Source organism: Eptesicus fuscus, chromosome 3, assembly GCF_027574615.1.
Source record: "Eptesicus fuscus isolate TK198812 chromosome 3, DD_ASM_mEF_20220401, whole genome shotgun sequence".
Taxonomy (NCBI): Eukaryota; Metazoa; Chordata; class Mammalia; order Chiroptera; family Vespertilionidae; genus Eptesicus; species Eptesicus fuscus.
Window position 1 is genome coordinate 60754707 of NC_072475.1, and position 17529 is coordinate 60772235.

The following is a 17529-nucleotide window of genomic DNA, read 5'->3' on the forward strand; positions in this document are numbered from 1 at the left end:
CTGAGCTTTATGGAAATTGGAAAGTTTTCAGACAGCTTTTTCTTTTTCTGCATGTTCTCCTAGAGTCTCTTATTTAAGACTAGTGGCCTGATGCATGAATGAAGATTCATGCAAGAATGGGCCTTCGTTCTCCTGGCTGCCGGCACTGCCTTTGCTCTGGATGGAGCCGCCTTTCTGCCTTCCCACGCTGCCTAGAGGTATGGAGTGGCTGGGGTGGTGCGTAACACCTGCATCATCACCATGGCGACCACACAAGCATCCCGCCCCGTGCTCCTCGCTTGCGTATGCAAATTAACCCAACAGCTTTGATGGGTTAATTTGCATACTCACTCCTGATTGGCTGGTGGGCATCGCGCAGGTACAGTCAATTAGCATGCTGCTCTTTATTAGGTAGATTCCTGTGAAAGATTTGTATTTTCTGAAGAAATTAAAGAGGACCTGAATAAATGGATGGATGTCCCATGTTTGTGTATTAAAAAACTTAATATTGTTAAGATGGTCATGCTCCCCAAATGGATCTATAGATTTTACACAGTCCCTATCAAAATTCCAGCTGAATTCACCTGTCTGGGAACTTATTCCATAAGGCCCAGCTCACATTGTTACCTCCTCTCCATGATTTCCCTGACTCTCCAAGTTCTTGACAGTGTAATTGTAATTGGTCCTTTGTGTTTTCTTGAGCTCTTTAGACCTCTTCGGTAGCGATTTTCCCATGGTTTAAATGCATCACCAGGAGACCATGAGTATTGGCTATTTCCTTGTGACTTGGGTCTAAACTCCAAATATAGTGCAAAACTCCAACACTCAAAACTAAAAAACAACAAGTGCCACACACCAAAATGCATGTATATTCTAAAGATACTAGTAGATACTTGGATGCTACCTACACTTTATATCTAAGATATGATTCTTAGCTGTCCAGGTAGACACCTGGTACAGTTTAAAAATGAAAAAAAAATTAAATAATCTTAAAGTACTTACATATTTTTGTTCAAGGTGCTTTATATGAAAATACTTCCAGTATTCATGCCAGGCTTAAATGAGATAATGCAAAGAGCCTAATACCTAGTAGGGGCTCAACAATTGTTCTTCCTCCTACCCAATGCCTTCTCTTCCAGAGTTGTCTCAGACCTCAGTGAATCATTGCTTTATGGAATTTCAAAGCTGGGAAGAAATAGATCTCCATTTTCATTGCCATGACGACAGAATCAGAGAAGTGAAAAATTGCCTCCCGAAACAGTGCACAACAGTTAACAAAGTCGCACCTTTTTAATTAGTGGCAAGTATGTGATTTTCTTCCTTCTCTTTCCCCTTTTGCTTTAACTAGTTTCCCTAATCCTATTTATTTACTCTGAAAGAACCAAAAGAAGTTGGTTATTGATTTTCTACAGACTGAGAAAATGTTAACAATGATATCCAATAGCTACCTTCTAACTGCCTGCAGAATACCATTGAAGGTATGTGGGGTGTTGTTATCTGAAAGTTAGATAATAATCGGTACCCACATTTCCAGATGTCTTTAAGCTATATTTACATTTTATTCATAAAATCTCAAAAAGTTAGAGTCTTTCTTTCACCCTCTAAATTGGATCATTTCCAAAAGAAATATTTCTATTCCTTGTTTTGAAATGCCTGACTTAATTCATTTCCATGGTAATAGATTTCATTCCTTCATAATTTTTGTGGTCTTAATTACCAACCCAATCTACTAAAACTCAAGGATCTTCTCTCTTACAAAAGATTTAGAAAGTAGTTAGTCCTTGTCACTAATATATCATTATATGCTCTAATTAAGAAAGATCCCATTATGACCTCTTCATTATGATAAACAAACTGTTGTCTTTTTATCACATGATAGAATACAAAGCTATTTTAAAACAATGTTCTGCTTAAAATATATTTTTAAAATATTGTTTTAAAAGCCTGACTTTTTAAATTTTTAAATTTTTTTCTTTTAATCCTCACCAAGGATATTTTTTTCACTGATTTTCAGAGAGAGTGGAAAGGAGGGAGGAGTGGGAGAGAGAGAGAAACATCGATTGGTTGTCTCCTGCATGTGCTGCTACTGGGGCTGGGGAACAAACCTGCAATCGAGGTACCTGTCCTTGCCCAGGAATTAAACCTCAGACCATTTTGGTCCATGGGCTGACACACTAACCACTGAGCTAACTGGCCAAGGCAAAAGGCTGACTTTTCTTTGAATGTTCTTATTGACTAGAGGCCTGGTGCACAAAATTCATGCTCAGGTATGGCCCCTAGGCCTGGCTGGTGATCAGGGCCAATTGAGGCCTTCCGACTGCCAGCCGGGGCCTTCCTTCATGCACACGTCATAGCGAGCGATCGAACTCCCGGTCTCCCGAACTCCCGAGGGGACACTTTGCATATTAGCCATTTATATATATATACTAGAGGCCCGGTGCACGAAATTCGTGCACGGAGGGGGGTTGTCCCTCAGCCCAGCCTGTACCCTCGCCAATATGGGACCCCTCAAGGGATGTCCAACTGCCTGTTTAGGCCCGATCCCTAAACGGGCAGTCGGACATCCCTCTCACAATCCAGGACTGCTGGCTCCCAACTGCTTGCCTGCCTGCCTTCCTGATTGCCCCTAACCGCTTCTGCCTGCCAGCCTGATCACCCCCTAACCACTCTGCTGCCAGCCTGTTTGCCCCCAACTTCCCTCCTCTGCCGGCCTGGTCACCCCTAACTGCCCTCTCCTGCAGGGTTGATCATCTCCAACTGCCCTCCCTTGCAGGCTTGGTCCCTCTCAACTGCCCTCCCTTGCAGGCCAGGTGCCTCCCAACTGCCCTCTCCTGCTGGCCATCTTGTGGTGGCCATCTTGTGTCCACATGGGGGCAGGATCTTTGACCACATGGGGGCAGCGATATTGTGTGTTGCAGTGATGATCAATCTGCATATTATTCTTTTATTAGTTAGGATAGAGGCCTGGTACAGGGGTGGGGGCCAGCTGGTTTGCCCTGAAGGGTGTCTCGGATCAGGTGGGGGTTCCCTTGGGGTGTGGCAGTCAGACATCCCTCTCACAATCCCCCCTGAGCTAGGGGCCTGTGGTGGTTTGCAGGCTGGCCACGCCCCCTGGCAACCCAAGCAGAGGCCCTGGTGTCTGGAATTTATTTTCCTTCTACAATTGAAACTTTGTAGCCTGGAGCGGAGCCAAGCCAGGGGCTCCCTCCGCATGGCCCACAGCCATTTCTGTTGGGGTTATAATTGAAACTTTGTAGCCTTAAGCGGGTGAGCCCGGCCAGGGTGTGCAGAAAGCTTTGCTTCCCCTGTTGCCAGCGGCAACCCTGGCCTGCTCTTTCAAGCTCCATTCTGCTGCCATTTCTGTTTAAATTTGTTTACCTTCTATAATTGAAACTTTGTAGCTTGAGTGGAGGCTTAGGCCTGGCCAGGGCAGGCGGAAAGCTTGGCTTCCTCTGTTACCTAGGAAACCTTGCTCTCTGTGGCTGTAGCCATCTTGGTTTGGGTTAATTTGCATGCTCACTCTGATTGGATGGTGGGCTTGTGGGCGTGGCTTGTGGGCGTGTCAGAGGTATGGTCAATTTGCATATTTGTCTATTATTAGATAGGATATATATAGATTTGAAAGAGAGGAAGGGAGAGGGAGAGAGATATAGAAACATCAATGAGAAAGAAACATTGAATGGCTTCTTCCTGCATGCCCCTTACAAGATGGAGCCCACAAATCGGGCATGTGCCCTGACTGGGAATCGAACCAGCAACCTTTAGGTGCACAGGACGATGACCAACCAACTGAGCCACACAGGCCAGAGCAAAAGCCTGATTTCTTAAAAGCAGTTTAGCAGAGATGTGTAATCAGAGTCAGGCTTCAGGACCAGTAAAGAAGTTATTTACTAAAAATTTCTTACTTGACAGAAGAAAGGAGTAACAGGGGAACACATTGCCAGTAACATTGTTTCTTTCTCATGATAAAAGATCACTACAGATATGGAGGTCATGCTTCTTACATGCAAATATAAACTCTCTTTGGGATTTTGAGAAGTTTTTGGAGCAGAAAATAATCTTTCTCTTATGCAATTATAGGGAGGGATTTATTAGCTAAGAGAGAAGCAAAAGGAAGTGCTAAGAATGAAACTATAGCAAAGATTGGAGTTGCCCAGCTAATATACATTCTCCTCTTTTTCCTTACTAAGGGAAGGCCAGTTTTCTCAGAGGCAGCATTCAGGTTAACAAATATTACATTTCCCAGTATTCCTTATAGGTAGAAGTGGACAAGTGATATAATTTGGGCCAATGTTGTACAAATGGAAGTTTAAGGTTAAACTTTCTGGGGATACTTCTTAAAAGTGAGTGATCCATGGCTGGGGTGCCTTTTCTGCTCTGTGGACTTTTTCCTGCATGAAGCATGAACAGCATAATAGATGGGGGTCCCTTTACCTTGCACACGTGAGGGAAACCCTGAAAATCACAGCACCTCAACTCAAACCTCAATCTTGTCATAGTTTCTTCGATGAGGTCAGTGTTGCTTGAGATTGGCTGCTTATCAGAACACCAGAGGATATTATAAAAACGAAGTGTTGGGACTTACACTAAGAGGTAGCATATAGTAGGAGATAGTAGGTAATTCCTGCTACAAAACCCAGACAAATTTCAAATATAGTATTTCTAAAGGTATGAGAGAGCTGTGAAAGCAAGTTTACGATACTGAAATTCCAGAGAGAGAAGCATTCCAGGGTAGGTGGATGAACAAGAGTCACTTCGCTCCCTGGGGTCACGTGGAGGTTCTGGGCACGACCCGGGACCTGACGTGGCCGCTGCGGAAGGACTCTGCTGGAGAAAGAGAAATGCATAATGTTCCCTGTGGTCCTAAGGGGCTGGAGGGATGAAAGGAAACTTTCCTGTCTGGTTTTCCCCACAGGACTTTGGCCAGGCTCGGTGCAGCGCAGGTGGCTAAGGAGCCAAGTTGAAGGCTTCTAAAGGCAAGTGAAATCCTCCACGGCTGCATGATAAGAAACAAGACCCGCCAACGAAGGGGATGTGCCTCCGACACATAGCTGCTCTCCCCTTCAAGACATTTGCTAAACTTTAAAATGTAGGGGTAGGACACTGAAGAACTGGGCTGAGAACTTTGGAAGAGTAGAGCTGGATTTCCCCACAGTTTGTCAAAGCGGAAGAGGTAGAAACTGACCTGGTTGTCAATAACTGTTCAAGAGAGCCTGAGGAAAAGAGGTGAACCCGAGGTAGACTTGTCTTCTCAACATTGGAACTTGGCACAACCCAGTTAGTGCTTAATTATTTTGAAGTTATCAGCCTCCCATACTATATGCTAGTAGAGGACAAGAAAATCTCTCTCCAATGAAGGATAACATTATTGGGAGACGTTGTATTTTTTTTTTAATAGTTTGGCATACAATAAAAATCGATTAGACATACAATGAGGCAAGACAAATCTTATCTAATAATTGACAAACATGTAAATTGACCATACCTCCACTACGCCCACAGCTAATCAGGAGTGAGTATGCAAATTAACCCAACAAAGATGGCAGGTTAATTTGCATATGAAGGCGTGGAGCGGCCAGGAGGGGTGGGACACCTGCTATGAGGGGGAGGGGGGGCAGTGGAGGGAGCTACAGGAGCGGTGCTCCACCAAGAGTGGGGACTAATATCATGCAAAAGGCCTCTAGTGGAACCTATAATTAAGGGGGAGAGCATACAATTGAGTAGGGCCACAGTTGCTCCAGATATTGAAGTCTGTAGACAAAGAATTTAAAATAACTGTGATTAATATGTATAAGAAAATAAAGAAAAATGACCAAATAGGTGAAATGATGGAAAAATCTCACCAGAGAATTAGAATCGATACAAAAAGTGAAATGGATGATTACAGCTATAAAAGACAATATTTGAAATTAAGAACTCAATAGATGGGTTCTATGCAATTGAACAAAGCTGGACACAGACTTAATAAACTGGAAGACAATTCAGAAGAACATATCCAAGATAAAGCACACAGAGACAAAATGATAGAAAGAACAAAAAACAGAGTATAACGAATGTGTAAGTAATCCACCTCTCTGGAAAAAACAAAGCCTTGATTTGTAGGTGATAGAACCGATTGCCAGGGTGTCAATACTGCCACCATGGCTGATTTCAAGCTACCAATGATTTAATAGTCATATCACAAAATACTTGAATATTTAACAATTGACTCTGGCAAGCTGATGCAAGCTGTCTCCAGCACACCCTTCATGTGAATCCTATTCAGAAGGTCTAGAATATGTCATTTAGAGACCCGGAAAGAGAATAAAAGCAAGATTTGATGAGATTATAGGTGAGAATATTCCAAACTTTAAAAATAAATCAAGCCATGATATAAAGAATTTAAGCCAACTATAAGTATGTTAAATATGAATGATATTACATGTAGGCACACCATTATAATACTGATGCAAACCAAGGTGTATGGGTTGGATGTTGATACCCAAGTGATGTGTCCATGTCCAAATCCCCAGAACCTGTGAATGTTACCTTGTTTGGGAAAAGGGTGTTTACAGATCTAATTAAATCAAGATTTTGAAATGAGGAGATCATCCTATATTATTTAATCTAGGTGGAATTTAACTAATATCCTATTCTTGTCCCATCACTATAAAAAAAAAAAGAGAGAAATACAAAGTACCTGCATTAGTTATAAAAAAGGTGACATTACTATGAATTTTACAGACATCAAAAATACACTATTGTGTATTGACAAACTTAGAATAAAATGTAATTTTCTTAATTTGATAAATATATATTAAAAAACCTATAGGATAAATCACATTAAATGATAAATATTCCAAACTTTCTCCCTGATATTGGGTATGAGACATGGAGGCCTGCTGCCGTCACTTCCATTCAACGTTTCCGGGGGCCTTAGGAAGTGCAATAAGGCGAGAAAAAGAAGCAAATAACGATTGAAAAGGAAGAAAATAAACTTATTTTTAGCTGGCATGATTGTGTATGTAGACCATTAAAAAGAATCTACAAACTCTTTGATCTATAAGTGAACTTAGTACAATTGTTGGAAACAATTTAGATGTACAAGAGTTAGGTTTTTTTTCCTGTAAGCCTGCAAAAATGAAATAAAAAAATAAAATTTGAAAAATGATACCATTTACAATAGTATCAAAGATTTAAATTTATCTAAATTTAGGAATACATTTAGGGCTAAATTTAAGAAAAAATGGACAAAAGCTGCTAAATATTATTGTCAGAAATGAAAAAAACTCTAAATACATTGATACGTCTTGTTATTGGATTAAAAGACCTAATATAAAGATACTAGAGGATGGTGCACGAAATTTGTGCACGGGGGGGGGGGGGGGAGGTTCCTCAGCCCGGCCTGCACCCTCTCACAATCGGAGACCCCTCAAGGGATGTCCGACTGCGGGTTTAGGCCCAATCCCTGCCTGCCTGCCTGCCTGCCTGATCGCCCCTAACCACTCTGCCTGCCTCATTGCTCCTAACCCCTCTGCCTGCCTCATCACCCCTAACCCCTCTGCCTGCCTGATCACCCCTAACCACCTCTGCCCCGCTGCTGCAGCTTCTACTGGAAGGACTTCCGGAATGACATCTGGAAGGTTGTTCGGTTGTCCAATCTAATTAGCATATTACGCTTTTATTATTATAGATCATTTTTCCTAAATTAATCTATGGTGTCAACACAATCCTAATAAAATTCCCAGGAGATTTGATTGTGAAAATCGAGGTGCTGATTCTAAAATTCACATGGATGTGCAAAGGACTATGAGTAGCCAAGGCAATCTTAAGAAGGAGAACAAAGCTGAAGGACTTACACTACCAGGTATCAAGACTATTACATACCTACAGCAATTAAGACAGCGCAATATTGGAGCTAGGGTAGAAAAATTGATCTGTGAGAACAGAGTAGAAGAATAAAACCCCCTGCATACACAAATCACAGACAAAGGCTACATACATTGCAGTTCTGTAGGGAGAGGGCTGGCCTTTTCAATAATGGGGCTGGGTTCACTGGCTGACTCTATCTCACACCATACACAAAAATAAAATATACATGATTCCAGATATAAATGTGAAAGATAAAACAATAACAGTTTTAGAAGAAAATCTAGGAGAACATCTTTCTGACCTTGCTGTAGTCCTTTATCTGTGGCTATGTTATTCCAACTTTAGGAACCCTAAATTGACACCAGTTTTTTTGTTTTGTTTTGTTTTGTTTTGTTTCATCTCAGAGTGCCTCCCTCCCCTCAATCAAGAACATAATAACTTCAACCTCTTTTCTTCCCCATCTTTATGGACTGTACGAAACTCTGGGAGACCATCTCTGGCCTGCCCATCAAGACTATTCCCCAGCCAGTCTTGTCCTTCCATTCTCTGAATTGTAGCAGTGCTTTCTTGAACTGCTATGCACTGCAAGGAAAGTGAGGACACACAGATTCGACTTCCTGCCCCCCCCTTCTCTTCTCTTCTCTTCTCTTCTCTTCTCTTCTCTTCTCTTCTCTTCTCTTCTCTTCTCTTCTCTTCTCTTCTCTTCTCTTCTCTTCTCTTCTCTTCCCTTCCCTTCCCTTCCCTTCCCTTCCCTTCCCTTCCCTTCCCTTCCCTTCCCTTCCCTTCCCTTCCCTTCCCTTCTTTCTCCTCTCTCTCTCTCTCTCTCTCTCTCTCTCTCTCTCTCTCTGTCTCTCTCTCTCTCTCTCTCTCTTTCTCTCTCTCTTTCTCTGTCTCTCTGTGTCTCTCTTGTTTCTCTTTGAAAAGTTTCTGTATCCTTCTTGCTAGGCTTGGAACCTCATTTATGTAATATCCTCAACCTGTTTTCAGGATGACTTAACAGTAGAATCCTTTTGTTTGAATCCATTTGGCTTGTCTCTCGATCCTTAAAAAGGAGTTCTTGGAATTAAAAATAAACAAAACTGCAAACAATGATGACGACAACAACAACAAAAGCAGGTACAACTTTTCTCTCTCATAAAGCCTGGCTACAAGAAAGTAGCCTCTAGAAGCAAGCATGATTCTTGAAGCAGAAGAGTGACTTTTTCCCTTAGGTACCTGTTCTGTCATTATCTGTGCACAACAAAACTCGTGACTTGATCTAAAAGGGAGGAAAACGTCAGAAAAACATGATTTGCAAAAGGGAATTAAAAATGCATAATTTTATTTGTTTCAAAATATCTCCATTACACATTCTGTTGCCTGTGCCAGAATTTATTACTTCCCCATTGCCTAGTCAACCTTCAGTCCTTGCAGATGAATCATTTCTTCAGGGAACTCTTCCTAGATCTCATTATTTATGTTAAATTCCATTACAGGCCTGCTTAGCAACCAACCTCTTTCCTTCATACCACTGTCACATTTGTTTTGAAGGATTATGTGATAAATTTCAGCATTTTCTACTTACGAGGTTAATAAAATGACTAGATTAACAAAGTGGCTAATTGCCCAGTTTAATAAGAGCAAATAACTTTTGATTTTTGTTACTTAATGATCACTAGTGCGTTGGGCAAAACATGGGATGTGGTATACTCTCAACAAATACTGTAAACCCTATTATAATAGGCCCCATTATAAGTGAGAAGTAACATATAATGAATTTGGCAATTAATTTCTGTCCTATGTTCAGCCATTTTTCATATGGGAAGGTGGAGGATAAAGTACATACTTTCTAAGGGAGGATCTGTTGGGATGAGTGAGGTTAGAAGGTTAAATGGCAGGCAGTTCTATCTTAGGAAGCAGAGGGCGTGTGCCTGTATATTATATGACCAAGTGTTCTTGCAGTAAGCTGATAAAACACACGCCAAATCACTGTTCTGGAATCACTGATACCGCCCTAAACTATCAATAAAAGGACCCAGAACCATTCCCATCAATAGCTAAGCTTTAGTTTGAAGTGCCACCAGGTGGCGCTAAATCACAGCTGGGGCTGGAATAGATGTGGATCCAGCAATAGAACCTCTGGAATTACTGGGCAATTAGCCACTTTGTTAACCCAGTCATTTTATTAACCTCACTAGAGGCCCAGTGCATGAATTTGTGCATGGGTTGGGTCCCTCTTGGTGGCCTGTGGGGATTGGGCCGAAACCTGCAGTCCAATGCCACTTGCAGCTCCTACCTGCTGCTCCAGCTCATCCTGGTCCCACTGCACCTGCTGTGGGCTCATGCCCAATCAGTCCCTATCTGGAGAGGCTCACAACTCTGCAGCAGCTCTCGACAGCCATGAGCCCTGCATCTGGCTCCCTCCTGAGTGGAGTGGCCTGTGGGTTCGGGCAGAAACCAGCTCTCTGACATCCCCTGAGGGGTCCCGGATTGGAACAGGGCACAGGCCAGGCTGAGGAACCCCACCAATGCATGATTGGGGCCCAGGAGGGACCACAGAAGGGCTCCAGGGCATGTCTGGCCCATCTTGCTCAGTCCTGATTGGCCAGACTCTAGCATCAAGCTACGGGTCAGAGCTTCTACCCCCTGGTGGTCAATTTACATCATAGTGAGTGGTTGAGTGGCCTTAACAAATCATCAGCATATTACGCTTTGATTGGTTGAACAGTCGACCTGTCACTGGATGACCAGACACTTAGCATATTAAGCTTTTATTATATAGGACTAGAGGCCCTGTGCACAAAAATTTGTGCAAAAATAGGCCTTCCTTCCGCGGGCTGCTGGCACCAGCTTCCCTCTGGCACCTGGGACCCAGGCTGGCTTCCCTCCAGCCCTGGCTTCATCAGGAAGGATGTCTGAAATGACAGCCCGTGTAATTAGCATATTACCCTTTAATTACATAGGATAATAATGTAATAATACATTTTACATAATCTAATTGTCTAGTTGCCACATCACAGCATAGTGTTTGTTGAATTGATGAACGACTGCTTGTGACCTATGAATGAACACTTAGTAACGGTTGAAAGACAGGGCAGGGTTGGTTATGAGGCAAAGGTATTTTGTTAAAGCAATAATGCTTTGAAGTCTCTCTTAAAAAAGCTATAGAAGAATCTTAGTAGGAACCATATACACAGATACATAGAATCTTTTTATTTTTTTAATTTAAAAATTTTATTTTTGGTGTTTTCGTTTTTAAAAATTCTTTATTGTTTAAAGTATTATAGTACATATAGTATTATATATGTCTCCTTTTCCCCCCATTGACCTCTGTTCGGCCACCCCACCCCCTTGCACATGCCCTTGCCCCCCTAGTGTCTGTGTCCATTGGTTATGCTTATATGCATGCATACAAGTCCTTTGGTTGATCTCTACCCCTACCCCCAATTCCCCTGATGTCCCTCTGAAGGCCTAGAGACTGTACCTGCACATGAATTCCATGTGCCAGGCCTTTAGTAATATATATATATATATATATATATATATATATATATATATATATATATATATATACATATGTATACAAATGCCTATAGCTATTAGAAATATAGATCTGTGGTCTGTTCGATGCTTCTCTGTCTCTGGATCTATTTTTGTTCATCAGTTTATGTTCATTATATTTCACAAATGAGTGAGATCATGTGATATTTATCTTTCTCTGACTGGCTTATTTCGCTTAGCATAATGCTCTCCGGGTCCATCCATGCTATTGCAAATAGTAAGAGTTCTTTCTTTTTTTACAGCAGCATAGTATTCCATTGTGTAGATGTACCACAGTTTTTTAATCCACTCATCTGCTGATGGGCACTTAGACTGTTTCCAAATCTTAGCTATGGTGAATTGTGCTGCTATGAACATAGGGGTGCATATGTCCTTTCTGATTGGTGTTTCTGTTTTCTTGGGATATACTGGTATTCCTAGAAGTGGGATTAGTGGGTCAAATGGGAGTTCCATTTTTAATTTTTTGAGGAAACGCTATACTGTTTTCCACAGTGGCTGCACCAGTCTGCATTCCCACCAGTAGTGCACAAGAATTCCTTTTTCTCCACATCCTCCATAGCACTTGTCGTTTGTTGATTTGTTGATGATAGCCATTCTGACAGGTGTGAGATGGTATCTCATTGTCCTTTTGATTTGCATCTCTCAGATGATTAGTGACTTTGAGCATATTTTCATATGTCTCTTGGCTTTCTGTATGTCCACTATTGAAAAGTGTCTATTTAGGTCCTTTGCCCATTTTTTTTATTGGATTGTTTATTTTCCTTTTGTTAAGATGTATGAGTTTGCTGTAAATTTTGGAGATTAAACCCTTATTGGGTATAACATTGGCAAATATGTTCTCCCATACAGTGGGCTTTCCTGTTGTTTTGTTGATGGTTTCTTTTGCTGTGCAGAAGCTTTTTATTTTGATGTAGTCCTATTTATTTATTTTCTCCTCAGTTTTCGTTGCCCTAGGAGCTGTATTGGTAAAGATATTGCTATGACATATGTCTAACATTTTGCTGCCTAAGGATTCTTCTAAGATTTTTATGGTTTCCTGTCTTATGTTTAAGTCCTGTATCCATTTTGAGTTTATTCTTGTGTATGGTGTAAGTTGGTGGTCTAGTGTCATTATTTTGCATGTATCTGTCCAATTTTCCCAACACCATTTATTGAAGAGACTGTCTTGACTCCATTGTATACTCTTGCCTCCTTTGTCAAATATTAATTGGGCATAGTGGTTTGGGTCGATTTCTGGGTTCTCTGTTAAGATATATAGAATCTTAAGGAAAGGTCTCTTAGCCTGGGTTTCCCTATAAGTTTGTCCTGAGTCAAAGGCTTATGTGGAGTTAGTTTATTTAAGAAGTAATTTCAGGGAGCAGGGGTAATTGATGGGAGAGTGAAAAATGGAGAGAGGAAAAGCCAATCAAGGATGCTGTCTGTTGGTTACTGTTTTTTGTTTTGTTTTTAAAAGATTTTTTACTGACTTTGAGAGTGGAAGGGAGAGGGAGAGAGAGTGAAACATTGATCTGCTGCCTCCTGCATGCTTCCCTACCAGGGATTGAGCCCACAACCTGGGCAGGGAATCCAGTGGATAACCTTTTGGTACATGAGTTGATGCTCAACCAACCGAGCCACACCAGCCAGAGCTGGTGGTTACTGTTGATCATGGCATGACCTTCTGAGGAGCTTGATGAACTAAGAGCTGCCCACTTGGAGAGTGCATGGGAGTAGGATTACTTATTGGCTCCTGTCCCACATTAGTCAAGAGTGGCCCCATAAGTACTGATATTCCTGTGCTTCTAGGTTGGACATGTCAGTGCCATCAGATCCCTGCTGGTATCCCAGGCAGCAATGTCAGAGAAACTCCTGAGCAGAGAGAGGTACTTGGTATAGGCCACAGTGAAACAAGTCACTGTCAGGTCGCACCTGTGAGAAGCTAAGCTTGCAGCCAAAGCTAGGATAAGAGGTAGGGATGAGAAGATCTGAAATACTGCACAAGAAAGTTCTAATACTGTGGTACTCTTCCTTTAGAAACATATGGTATTAATTTATGAATTTTGGCAATAATAATAATTATATATAGATTTTTCTAAAATGATGTTAAAGCTGTGAAACAGTTTATTGGAATTAAAACTTTTTTGGGCCAACTAATTTTTTCTCTTGTGTTACCATAGAAACAAAGGATGGCTCACTTTTTGAATTCCAAATTTTATGGGTCATTACTGATTTTATTAACTAGAGCCCCAGTGCACGAAATCGTGCATGGGTAGGGTCCCTAGGCCTAGCCTGAGATCAGGGCCATCTTCTGTCCACTCGCCAGTCCCCAGTTCCACCCCGCCGCCATCCCCCAGTTCGCCATGGTTCCCCAATCGCAGCATGGCTCTGGTTCCCTGGAACCTGTGGGCCTGGGGGAAGGACCAAGAGGTTGGCTGTTCCGCCCACTTGCCAGTCTCTCCCCACCGCCACTCACCTCAGTTTTCCATGGTTCCCCATTCACCATACTGCGATTGGAGCCAGTGGGCTGGGGGAGCAACCAAGAGGTCGGACATTCTGCCCGCTTGCCAGTCCTGACCTGCCGCCACTCACGTCGGTTTGCCATGGTCCCCCATTTGCCATGCTGCGATTGGAGCCTGTGAGCCGGGGAAGGGACTAAGAGGTTGGCCATTCTGCCCACTCACCAGTCCCAACCCGCTGCCATTCATCTCACTTTGCCGTGGTTCCATGTTCACCATGCTGCATTTGGAGCCTGTGGGCCTCGGGGGCGGGGGGGAGGGGTGGTGAAGTGGGGCTGAGAGGTGGTCAATGCACCTCATGGCGACTGATCTAGTGGTCGTTTCAGTCATTATGCTTATGGTTGCTGGCCTTTTATTATATAGGATAGCACATAAAATCCAGGTATTATTTAGTTTTCCAACCTCACTAAATATAAAATTTTAGATTAATGGTTTTTAAGGAGGGGTGGTATTCATTTAATTGTGTAAGTCTTTATCTTCTAAGGAATAATGTTTACCAACAAATTCAGAAGATAGGCTAAAATCTGAAGAAATCATTATTTAGTATTAAAAAGCAGCAGAAATTTTACTAGTTCCAAACTTGTGATCAGGTTGCTAATTCAAAGAGAGGTATCAGGGTATATTGGAGAGAATACTGGCCTCAGAGTCAGCAAAGTTGGGTTTTACTACTTAAGGGCTTATTGACCAAGTAGTTTAAAGTTTCTCTGAATCTCAAATTTCTTCACTGGAAAAATGGGGTAAAAATTATCCATCTTACAGTGTTGTTTTGAGGATTTAAATGAGAGTATGGATGTTAAAGCACATAACATGGTGCCTGGCACATAGTAGGTACAATGAGCGGAGTCAGTGAGGGGAATATAGAAGAAGCAGTTAGAGAGATAATGGGGGACTATATCAAGTTGGGCCTTGTGGTAAGTATAAGAATACCCCTGGAGCCCCAAAAGAGGCCAACTTCCTAATCCCTAGACTATGTTACCTTACATGGCAAAGGGGAATTAAGCTTGCAGATAGAATTAAGGTCACCTTCAACTGATCTGGAGATGAGATTATTCTGGATGAGCCAAGTGGGCCCATTGTAATCACAAGGATTTTTAATGTGAAAGAAGAGGCAGGGAGAGGGTCAGAGAGATGGCAGTGTGAGAAGGACTTGTCTCAATGTTGATGGCTTTGAAGATGAAGGGAAGGTGGCCATGAACCAGGGAAAGTAGGTGGACTCTAGGAGCTGGAGAGGTAAGGAAAAGGACTCTCCACAAAGGAACCATCTTGATTTCAGCCCAATGAGACCCATTTTGGATTTCTGAACTCAGAATCATCCTATATAAAAAAAGGTTAATATGCAAATTGACAGAACCGCAGAACAACCGGTTGCTATGATGTGCACTGACCACCAGGAGGCAGACACTCAATGCAGGAGCTGCCACCTGATGGTCAGTGCGCTTCCAGGGAGGATTTGGGTAGAGGAGTGATCTGATTATCTTGACTTAATAGGATCACTCTGGATGCTGAAGGATTCCTTTCTTCATCTAGATTTTGGCTTAACTTTTCCATATTTGTTGAGAGGTCATCAATTTAAGATTTCTAAGAATATGGTTTTACATTTTTTGTAAGTCAAGGTCTCTAATCTGTTTTGTTGCCAAAAAATGAAAGTCTGTATTGGTAGTTCATCTCATGGTAAAATTGCGTAACATGTAATGAACCTAAAGCAGTCATATTTTAGTGCAAAAAATTAAAATTTAAAAACTATCAAGACTACATTATAAAATTTCCAAAAGCCTCCTAATATTTAAATAAAAAAGGGGGGGATAGTAGAAGAGTATCATGTAAGGAAAAATATCCTGTAAGTAAATTACATCTAGAAAATTTTTACTTTAGAAAATTAACTTTCATTTGTAATGCTAATAGCAAGACACCCATGAAAAACACACATGGTGTCAAAACAAGCCAAAGGAAAATCGTTAGGGCAAAAAAATGAAAAAGGATCCCAAGTCAAATTTATAGAAAAGATTCCTTTATTAACTTTTGGTTGAGAATATGTTTGTATATTTTCAGAAAACAACTCCAAGACCATGTGGATTCCTGCAACAGAGAGGAATTGACAGGACTGCTCCAGCCATGAAGACAGAAGAGAAACAGTCCAGAGATGGAAGACGCTGACGGCGCCTTGCCACACTAGCAGTTAGCAGCTGTGCATCGCTGCAGGTTTCCCAGGACCAAACCAGAGAGGGTCGGACCTGCATTGCCACTATTTGTCCACCATCCAGAACTGAAATATCATTGCTGACATGTACACATAAGGAACTGTTTGACATTGAAATTGGAACTCAAAAGAACTGTTGGCCCAGAAAGAAACTCACTACAGACTGATTCATTTGCCTCTCAGCATAACCATTATTGCTTGTCTCATTTTCGGTTCTTATAAGTGTATTTCTAGTATCACATGACCTCACTCATCTAGGGGAAATAATGAACAACATAAACTGATGAACAAAAACAGACCCAGAGACAGGGAAGCATTGATCAGACTGTCAAACCTCAGAGGGAAGGTAGGGGAGGGTGGGAGTAAGGGGGAGAGATCAACCAAAGGACTTGTATGCATGCATATAAGCCTAACCAGTGGTCGTGGACAACAGGGGGGTGGGGGCATGAGTGGGGAGGGGTTTGGGATGGGAATGGGGGGATGAGGACAAATATGTGATACCATAATCAATAAAGAAATTTAAAAAAATGAAAGTCTGAACTGCACTTCAAATTAAGCTTCTTATGGAAAACTCATCAGAATTTCAAAATACTGAGTGTACCAATATATAAAACAAATGAGAGTTTCAAACAGATTAGCTTAGGTTAGAGAACACTGGTAAAGAGACTGAAGATTTTTAGAAAATTATCTTCCTTACAAGAAAGAATACAAAACATTTTCAGGGTTCATAAAACGATTCTTTCTTTTTAAAATATATTTTATTGATTTTTTACAGAGAGGAAGGAAGAGGGATAGAGAGCCAGAAACATCGATGAGAGAGAAACATCGATCAGCCGCCTCCTGCACAACCCCCACTGGGGATGTGCCCACAACCAAGGCACATGCTCTTGACCAGAATCGAACCTGGGACCCTTGAATCAGCAGGCTGACTCTCTATCCACTGAGCCAAACCGGTTTCGGCCATAAAACATTTCTTATGTTATTGCTTTTTCAAGTCTTAGAAAACACAATGGGGCCCTGGCCAGATTGCCCAGTTGGTTAGAGCATAATTTCTATACACCACGGTTGTGGGTTTGATTCCCCATATAGAAGAATCAACCAAAGAATGCATACATAAGTGGGCCAACAAATTGATGTTCTCTCTCTCTCTCTCTCTCTCTCTCTCTCTCTCTCTCTCTCTCTCTCCTCTTTTCTAAGTATCAATAAACAAAAAATTTAAAAAAACCCACAGTGGTGCCATCTAAAATTTTCCATTTGAATGATTTTAATAAAACTTTGTTACAATGAGTAACAGTGAGTAACTTTGCCTGGAAGGAAAGTTACTCTGCTCAGCGAGTAACTTTGCCTGGAAGGAAATGTGTTCATAATGAAAAGATTTAAAGGGAAAACATAAACTTTCCCCCAAATGGATGTAGATGTTGTGAAACTTTGCTCCAGTAATATTCACAACGGTGATAGGGACCCAGC

At 41.7% G+C, this 17529-nt stretch overlaps 1 long non-coding RNA gene across 2 annotated transcripts; it reads left to right on the forward strand.

The window, feature by feature from the left end:
• Nucleotides 1-1122: 1122 nt before the first annotated feature.
• On the forward strand, nt 1123-16390 carry LOC129147923 (uncharacterized). Of its 2 annotated transcripts, none has more exons than XR_008555143.1 (3): nt 1123-1283; nt 8818-8946; nt 15915-16390. It is a non-coding gene; the product is annotated as an uncharacterized LOC129147923 (long non-coding RNA). The 2 variants fall into 2 exon arrangements; XR_008555144.1 differs by lacking the exon at nt 15915-16390 and adding an exon at nt 13156-13312.
• Nucleotides 16391-17529: the final 1139 nt, after the last annotated feature.